At 37.0% G+C, this 9,997-nt stretch overlaps 2 long non-coding RNA genes across 2 annotated transcripts; both read left to right on the top strand.

Annotated features, from left to right (window-relative positions):
* Positions 1-8: 8 nt before the first annotated feature.
* LOC116917135 lies at positions 9-7,451 on the top strand. The gene is made up of 12 exons (XR_006643703.1): positions 9-138; positions 360-1,360; positions 2,086-2,268; positions 2,436-2,585; positions 3,451-3,669; positions 3,752-3,838; positions 3,947-4,078; positions 4,138-4,202; positions 4,370-4,481; positions 4,642-4,754; positions 4,894-5,119; positions 5,184-7,451. It is a non-coding gene; the product is annotated as an uncharacterized LOC116917135 (long non-coding RNA).
* An 87-nt stretch (positions 7,452-7,538) lies between these two features.
* Positions 7,539-8,987, top strand: LOC116917138. The gene is made up of 4 exons (XR_004391026.2): positions 7,539-7,691; positions 7,772-7,998; positions 8,058-8,140; positions 8,223-8,987. It is a non-coding gene; the product is annotated as an uncharacterized LOC116917138 (long non-coding RNA).
* The last annotated feature ends 1,010 nt before the right edge of the window (positions 8,988-9,997 follow it).

Consider the following 9,997-nt stretch of genomic DNA (forward strand, 5'->3'; position numbering starts at 1 on the left):
GGCTACGTGGGGAGCAGGCTGCCGTCACGGGCAGGTGATCGAGAGGTGTGTGTGTACTTGTCGCTGCTATTCGACACCGACAAAACAGAACAACGAAAATCAACCTATCCGTTTCTTCCCATAGCACTGTCTCTTCCGGTAAGTCTGTACTCTATCCAGGTGAACAGCAAACTGACAGAGAAAGAGAAACTTGATGGGCTTTGCTTATTATTCCTTGTCGTTTTCACTTTTTGTTTTTTGTTTGTTTCGGGAATCTGCTGCGTTGGTTGGCGTATTTCCATCACCCTGTATTGCCATTATTTTTTTTTTAATATCCCCCCACCACTTTGGATCATGCTGTGATGCCCAACGGATTCAAGGACGTGCCACAAATGAAGGGGAAAACAAAATAAAGAAAAGAACCAGTTTGGCCCGGTTGGATTGCTCCAGCATCTGCTATTCGCATTTCTTCACATTTATATGGCAAATAATATAGTCGATATAACATGACAAACGATACGCATAGCTCTTCATGGAGTCAGGACATTACCCAGGACAGAAGTGAAAGTTTTTTTTTCCATGGGATTATGCTGGACTTCTGAAATTCACTGTTGTCATTCGGGACTTTACTGTGCGTGTCGTCACGTTTCTCTGACGACCCTTGGCTTGGATCTCACAGCTTGATTTTGAGCTTACGTCATCCCAGACACTATAATTATCCAGACGCCATTAAGGCTATCACTGTGGACGTAACACTTGTGATGCAACACACGTTTAGCATTTTTCAAAGTAAGTTATACCCATTAGACGATGAATACAACTAGTTTAACAAGATGTCTTACTCTCCACGTCATTGCTCATGAAAATGGGAGAATTGTCTTTTGATTACCTGACTGGTTAATTGGTTATGTCGTTAGATTTTTGCAAAGGTATGACAATTATTTTTTGCTTATCATTTTTTAAGCGAAATAAAAGTTGTGCTTAAAATTTTGACTCGGAATTTGATAAAACTTAGTCTATTACAATAAAAATTGAACGCTGGTTTCGGTAAAATCTTTGTTTTCTCATTAGTCGCGTATGACAATTATTTAGTGTCATTTTTTGTCCCCACACCCGCATTTTATCCGTCACTCAACCTTGTAACCCAGCTGTATGATAAATACCCAAGCAATTGCTATTTGCTATTTTCTGATGCTATTTCTAAAAGTTAAAGATATTTTGCTAAAGCTATTTGTTATCGCTATCCTTCCCAGCCATGCTACCATCTAGCGCTAGATGATACAAACTGAATAGGCAACGCCACGTTGAAAACGTCGTATTATTTTCTGAAGTATACCCGACGCCATTATGACTGTTGGATCTCTCTGAAAATGTTGTTCAGGTATTTTTTTTTGTTTTATTAAGATTTTGGTGAGTTGTTTAAATCAATTTTTCAGAATCTTTGTGTTATCTTCTTGACCAAACCACTTTCGTTTTTACAATAATTTTTTTTTCAAAGATGTATTGACACTTCCATATCTTGATAAATGAACAAATTTTGTAATGTGTCTGCAACTGTGCTGTGATCTCGAAAAGAACTGTGAACATTCAATTTCAACGTAAATTAAAATATCCTGTTCTTCAATTTTTAACTGATTTCACCAACATTTAAATGCTCACCTTATTGTTGAATAATTGTTCGTATTTTAAAGGCGTCAGTCAACCTTAGGACAGCCATGTGGTCCTTTCATGTTAAGATTTTGCTTTGCTTGTCTGCTGTTTCCTTACCTGGTAGTAATGGTATCAATTTTTAGCATTTCCTATTTCCGGTGACATATATTTGTGGGAATTTTGATTTTGATCTGTCGAAGTACTTCACCAATGTGCTTGCTAAGGAGTGGGATTTAGATAAGAGTTCTTGAATGATCGGTTTCAGTGTCAAGCTGGATCATTGCTTAATGTGAACATCATTGTAAAAAATTGAATGGGAAAAAATGGGATTATCAAGTAACATGTTTAACCTAACCTAACATGTTTTGCTAGCAAACTTTGTTTAGCATATCCACTCTTAAGTTTTGTTTTAATTATCAGTTGGAACAATTAAACAAAGGTACTTTTAATTTTCAGGTGATGCAAACGGGTATACAAAAGATGAAATATGATATTGGTCAGAAGCTGAACATATTAAGCCAGGCAGGCATTCCCAACTGGAGTTGCGAAAGTCAGTGGAACGATGCTCGTTAGGTGACGGAGAACAGGATAATTGCACTTCTACCGTACGATGAGTAATCAGTTGACGAGAAGGTTTAGGTATCCGAAATGCATTAGCTGCAATTCTTTGATTCACTAAAATTGCCTTCTGCGTATTTTCCTTTGAATCCAAATGTAGAAAGTTGACAATTGTTCACGATGTAATACGTTTTAGAGTTGCATCGGTTTGGTTCATGAATGTAACGTTCTTTTTTTTTTTTTTATAGAACGGGGGGTTTTTGACCCCATCGGGGGTTTGGGGGGAACCCCTGGATGTGAAAGGCCTTGACACCAGTCGACACTGAAGCCTAGAACCATGATTCACCGATGAAATGTGGAATTCCCGGTTTATCAAAAACTTGCACCGGACAGCTATGGTATTTTTCGTCTATTTTCTCTAGTAGTAGTGTAATCCATCAAATCTTTCCCCTCCAACTTGTACTTGATTCGTTTCCCGAGTAGAGAATCGATTAAGCAGCGTCTTGACACTAGATTACTGAACCATTCATTGAAAATGATAGGCAGCTATTCAGGTTTGCCCAGCTCTTGCCATAGAGACTTTTAAATGCACGATAATCTACAAGGTGTATCTGTGGCCAAATCTACGGAATTTTGTTGCTAAGAATCCGAACTCGTTTCGTAACTGGTATGGGAAAGATTTTCCGCGTATCTGCCATTGAAGGGACGATATCTTCCTCAAAATGTTTCGACATTCGGGATAAATCTGGTTTATTCATTTGGGTGGTTTTTACAGCTCGCAACCTTGCCTTCCTTTTCTTCCTTAACGAGTCTTCCCGTTTCTCGGCTAGAGCTGTCTCGTCCTAAAAAATGTGTTCTTGCTCTGCGTTGTTAATAGCAAGGCAGTCTCGCATTTTTCATCGATCGCCCATAATCAGCTCTTTCCTGTTCGCTTTAATTCAGCAATTAACAAATTGCTCTGACTGGGTGGAAATTCGTTGGAATAACGCTTTGATAGTTGAGCTACTCCGTTTGGATTTCAGGATTTGCGGTGGTTATCAAAATTGAACACTGATTTCGATTAAGTTATTGGTTTCCTCGTCGAACGTATGAAACGCCAAATTACCCCTTTTATTTTTAGCACCCCAGGAAGTTCCATTATTTTTTTTGTGCTAGAAATAATCAGGAACAAACAGCGTCATCTAGCGATACGAGAAATTATTATTACTATCGATTCAAATTTTCCTTTAAAGTTTTTTTTATCGATTTAATTGTTTCCAATAGACAAGCAGACAAATTTGTGACAGTAGATTATCGAGAAATTTGTTGGAGAGGTGTTAAGCGGGAAGCTAATAAATGTTAATTGCGTTCCGTTTTTAACATTCTTTTGGCCACTCGTTAATACACTGAAATTTGCAATTTTTTCGTAACAACCTGAGGGACAGTCTTTTTCACGACACACTATTGTTTGGAGGTTTATTTTCACTGGACGTCATTTGAATGGTACAGTACAGTATATTTGCTAATTTACACGTTATTTCTTTCAGTTTTTATTTGCTGTCATACAATGTTTTCATATTTTTAGGTGCAGTTCCTATCCGCAGCCCTACAGTTTCCAAAAATAGGCAGTGGAAAAAATCTGCTCATTGTGCTGATCTGCATAATGATTCATGTAAGCAATCTTGAAATGATCTATCAACAGTAATTCTGGTTTATGTTTGGCTTTCACATGCAAATCTGTGATAAATATTTATAATAGCTGAACTGTTATTGAACCTAGGACTACACATTATTAAAAGATAGCTGTGTAGCTGTGGACTTCCTTTAGATGACGTAAATATTTTCCTGCTTCTTGGAAAAAGGAACATAAGATGTCTTGATGCCAATCAAGTGTTTTTAAAAGATTTTTAAGGTATTTGACAAATCTGTAATCGTGTTAATAAAGTGACTTTTTTGGTATTCTTAAATTAGCAGGATAAACCTAAAGTTGGAGGACAATACATCCGTTTCCTGTTATTAGTTTTGTAAAACAAATGGTAAATTGGTAAAATGAAACAACACATGACCCTATTACTTTAGATGAATTGTTTTTACAAGTGGAGATTGATTCCACAATCTTCATCCTCCCAGGCAGTCACCCATCCGCAAAGCCATGGATGATGGATGATATAAAAATTTATTGATTAAAAAATTTATATTCTAGGTTATTGGTTGCAGAGTCAGAGACTAATGTTTGGAATCTGAAATTCTAGCCCTCAAAATTCCAGCTGCCCTTCTGCTTTAACAAGGGTGTAAAGCAAATATTATTTCAGGAGGTAAACATTGAAATCAAATCAGACATTTTTTTAGTTGGCTTTTTTGCTTAATGTTATTGTTACACTTAACTTTTGAAAACATGGAAGTGTCTACATATGTTCAGGGTCAAGTTAATGAAATGGTTGAGCAAAAAATGAATTTTACATTACTTTTGAACAGGTCCAAACTCAGTTTACGAAGCAGATGCCCCACTATACGACAGAGCAATCTTTACTTGTTATCTTTTAGTGCCGGGAATTTGTTATGCATGCAATTACTCATCAAGGAATTGGGTAACCAATTCTGTTTTATCAAATCTTTGTTATTCAAATTATTTCGCAGCAGTATATAACATGTCGGAAATAACAATTATGTCATAAAATAAGTAGAACGCTTATTATTTTATTTTGTCTGTTTTTTCGTTCTTTTAAGGTGAAACGGTGGAGAGAAAAGGTGTTTGCGAAGAAGGGCAATTCGAGATCCAAGTAGAAACGGAGTGCCCACTGTTAAAAGGGTTAGAGACTCGATAAATGGCATTACTGACCCAGGGTGACGGCGTAGACAAGGTTGCAGAAAAACCTTGGTCATAATATTTCCGCTATTGCTGATACTGAATGCCGTCTTTACGGAATCCAGTTCCATGATTTGACTGAAAACGGTATGTTGGTTTCCTTTCCATTGAGTGCGAAACATTGATCTTAATTGCTGGTGTAAAACTACAGGACGAAAAATTTTGCATAACTTCGTGTTCAACATTTGTGGATTGCAAGGATGTTTCACATTGGAGAAACGCGAGCAACAGTGTATCGATTACATCCGGCGTACGGTTCCTAGGAGGTCGTCATTATTTTATACCAAGTCGGGCTCAATCTTCGGGTAATTTGAGATACTTTTCTGGACCGTTCAGAATCTTATGATTGGCTAAAATTTGAAACGAAATTAATTGATACGTCGTCCTGTCACATCTCAAATTCTATGGTTTATAATTCTTGTTCCATGACCGAGTTCTTTTACAGACAGGGGCTTCTCATTTCTTCTTCATACCAGCAATCAGATTTTATGTTTCGAATGGTTTGAGGTTGTTAAAGCAAGTTTGACTTTCTACGATGCTTCCACCAACGTGCATGCTCGCAAAACTTTGTCGTTGTGTTGGACTGTTAATCCGGAAGAAAAACGTTGAATTATTGGCGATACCCCGATACGTTTGTCAAAGTTGCAGGTAGAACGGCTAACAATTTAAATCTCACTTGGGATAATCAATTTCTCGGACAAGATTTCAACCTTCTGTTTTTTTCATGTATTATATTACCTAATGTTCAGTGTCATCATATATGAAAATATTGCAGGTACTTTGAGACCGGATTTAATTTTAGAAATTTAACTGAATTTTAACATTTTGAAAATGTGGTATATGTTCACAAATATTTAAGATCTATTCAGAGTGATACCATAAAGTATGGCTGTAGAAAAGGGTACTTAGGCTTCTAAAAATGAAGAACAGCTCTGACGTCTTTGGTAATTGAAAAAGGTACTGCAACGAGAAGCGTCACATGACGGTTTTAAGGATGGACTCTTTAGTTTGCTTTACCTAATGATTCTTTGCCTGTCAGTGGCCCCCAATCTTTAATCTTAAAACCCAGAGGTTTTCTTCTTTTTTCAGGGGGATTGATTGGCGATACTTGTTGTTGGAACCATGAAGATTACCAAAAGATGGATAAATCGAGGGTTATAAAAGTATAAAACTGTAATTTCTCATGGCATTTTGATTTACGCATGCGCGACAGTTCGTGAGCAGACGAATCATTGAAAGAGCCTTGCGCAGTATAGCTGCATACAGATACATCTAGATACTAGTAGAACCCGAAAAATTCTTTTGACAAGTACTGCCATATTTTGGTTGCAGGTTTTCACTAAATACCAAGTAAGTAAGGGGTTTAATCGTGTTAAATGTATGATTTTTCGATTCAAGTTTATTTAGGTGTCAGAACTGAAATTGTACTTTTAGAACTTTTAAAATACCGCATAGCTTTTTGCTAACAATAATTTGCTTTTACAACTATCAAAATCTTGTTAACCATTTAAAGGAACAAAGCTCACTTTTTAGATTTCTGAAATTTCAACTTCTGGTTTTACTTCCGGTTTTTAAATGTCAAATAATTCCTTATTTGTTGGTCTGTCAGAAAAAATATTCATATTTTCGTGATCCTCGTCAAATTTGGGATCGACTTCGTGGGTCAGCTCAAAATACCCGAAAATCGTCAAAAATCGCGATTTTGGTCAAATCCGACTTCTGGCTAAAACCACGTCATTTCAACCCCAAATTTGATAAGGATCACGAAAATTCTACTCGTTTTGTTATGGAATCACTATTTTCGGAGATAGTGGCTACTTCCGGTTACTTCCGGAAAATTTTCGTGACAATCTGCAAAAAGTAAAAAATGAGCTGTATTGTTCTAACAATTTCAAACACTTTTCTCGCATGCGTTAGGGTGTGGCTGCTATTATTCCGTGTCTTTCTTGCTTTCAACACTACAGGCTGATCCTACGAGCTACGACAGTTTTACCCATAAAGGTTTAGCGTCTCGTGTTGCATCTTGCATCTAGTAGTTGATAATCTAGGATAAGCAAAATTCAAGCATGTAAAAGCAAGTATTGTAATTATTTCAACATTCAAAGTAAAATATTATTTTTGGTTCTAGGTGGAAACTCTAGATGGCGCTGGTGTGAGTATATTATGAAGATTACGAGTGACAAGTTAAATGGATGTTTCTTACGTTATTACCCTGTTTTGTGTTTCAAAGGATTCTTTGTAAAAAAATTTACCGCATGTTGTTATCTATTCAGTACTCAACGGCTCCCGGTGTTCGCGAAGTTCCCGTTAGCCTTAGAAAACAAAAATCACGCGGTATTATCATAATTGAACACTGATTTCACTTAAGTTATTGGTTTTCTCGTCTAACCAGCCATTTTTTTAAATAAACAAAAATAAGTAGCTGATAGCGCACCAACTTTGTTTTTTATATTTAGTTAAATTGGATTTCTGGAATTCGATGAAAACTGGTTTGTCGCTAGATGGTATTGTGATCAAATACATCTGGTGGACAAATTTTGAACTTTTATCATTGTGATGTATTTTTGCTGCTTGATCATGAAGAATGGATGGTGTGTGTGTGTGGATTATGGTCCGTATTCTTTGTGTTTTCTTAGGATTATTTAGCTCAAATCTTATGGTATGTTATTAGTTTTCAGTATATCCATTGCTGTGTATTGGAATGGAAAGTTTTTCAACTGATTGTATTTTGTGTAACAGAGTTGGAGGAAGATCAATGCCACATATTCTGTAAACTGGAATACCTCCAATGGCTTCAAGTAGTATTTGTAACCACAGCTGACTGTTACAGTTTTGTGATACATCCATTTGACACTGCAAAGTGTTCCTCTTCTTTATGATGCCAATGATCAACATCATCACTTCGGCATCCAATTTGGCTCATCTCCAGTTAGCCAGCCATCGGTTAATTTCATCACCCCATTTTGGTATGGAGTTACTTAGTTGTCCAGTATTGCTTTGCTGTGATAGTAATGATATATTGTAGGATAGGAAAATGTTCATCTATGTATTGCTGTGAAATTGCCGTTCCTAACTTTATCCAGTCTTTACCATCCATAGACTTAATATGTAAGTTGAATTGCCTTTTCTTTGTTCTGATTACATCAGCGGTATTCAATGCACATCTAATAATATTTCATCTCTTTTTCAGTATTTTAAACTCTTCATCCCTGCACTTTCCGTCTTCGTCTGTGTCTTCGGTTCATCGTTGCTTCGCCAGGTCTTCGCATCGTTTCCGTTTCGTCGCCACTTTCTCCATTTTCTCATCGCTGTTTCTTGGTCTTCGCCATTGTCTCATCGCCGTCTTTGTCTTCGCCATCGTCTCATTGCCGTTTTTATATTCGTCGTATCTTCGTCCTTCGCAACGATGGAACAATCAGATCCAGAAAAAAATTCATGGTGATCAAGCGTGACCTCACCGTGGAACTTCTCGGGTATCGTTTTGTTTTGTATTTTTGTATTGTATAGTTAACCCGTTGGCTGCCACCCCGTTTGCTCCCATTTTTTTTTTAGCCGTAGGGACCGAGCGCACTGCTTTGCCCCATGGCCATGGGGTAGGGCAGTGCTCCGCCGCAAGGCGGTTAGGCAATGCACCAGTAGGGAATTCTCTTTGTTCGATGCGGTGATGGTTTCCTGAGGGTGTGCATTCCCTGTAAAGGTTTCCATCGCCGTGTCACCCCGGACTTGTCTTTGGACAAGTCCTCCTTGGTCGGCGATCCTTAAGACGCAAGACGTAGCAACTGTAGTTTAAGCAACCTACGGGTTGCATGGCCTGGCAGCCAACGGGTTAACTAGTTTATTGTATGTGTATGTATGTATGTATTTATATTTGTAATTATATATGTATTGTGTTGTATGTAAAATAGTGGTGGAATTGTGGGTGGAGGAGGGACAATAAAACAATTCTTTCGTCAAATCTTTTATTTGTTATTTATTGGATCCGCTTTACAAGTTATGAAGACAAATTACTTGCATTAATAATGCCTGCTAAATTGTTCTTTTAACCATTATAAGCAAACGAGTGCATTTAAAAAAAAAAATGTGCATAAACTCCCATTCATAACCAGAAAAAAACAAACAAAGAAAAACGAGCGCTTCTAAACATTATTTGGCAAAATAAGCTGCTCCCTTTGGCAAAACAATCCACAAACCGACTGTTGTACGAATAACTATTTAGGTGTTGCAACAGGAATTTTCGCGTTCGGTCGCATTGAAATGGATTCACAAGATACCAACAGTTCCCAAAAGATAAATTTATTTTACATTGTCAATATTATTATTTCAGTAATTTAGTACCAGTGGGACGAATTTCACTTGGTTACAACATCAGCCAGGAACGCCACTAAGACTGGATACGGAATGATGCAACACCTAATAGCGACGAATTTCCTCAAAATAATTTCTTCGGATTGGTAAGTCACCTCACCCCTCCAATTCAACAAGTAAAATGGGAAAAATTAATTAATAAAATAAGAGAAATTTGTCGCCTCGGTTTCGTAAATACTTGATCTACTTTTTACTTTTTAGAATAATCAGACCGAATGGGCATAACTGAAGATTCCATACAGTTGAATAAGAAAAATGATATCTTTTCTTATTAACTTCACCAACTTGCTGTATCTTTGATCAAGTTACAAGAAATTGGATATTGATCAAAAGGGAATACAATTAACTCTCAACCTATACATTACGTAAATGCAGAGAATTGGTAACAGGAAAGAACCTCAGGAGGTGTTCAATGTAAGCACATCCAGCAGAAGTCCTACTGCAACTAGTTAACACACATTCATCTTGCAGCAAAATTATTGATGAATACTAGGATCATTTTGCTATTAAAGACTTCTGTTACAATTCAATTTAAAAAAGAGATCTGGTTCTACTAGATAGTGCTCCAGTAAGGTGAAGCAATTTACTGAAACTTGTTTG

Source organism: Daphnia magna, linkage group LG2, assembly GCF_020631705.1.
Source record: "Daphnia magna isolate NIES linkage group LG2, ASM2063170v1.1, whole genome shotgun sequence".
Lineage (NCBI taxonomy): Eukaryota > Metazoa > Arthropoda > Branchiopoda > Diplostraca > Daphniidae > Daphnia > Daphnia magna.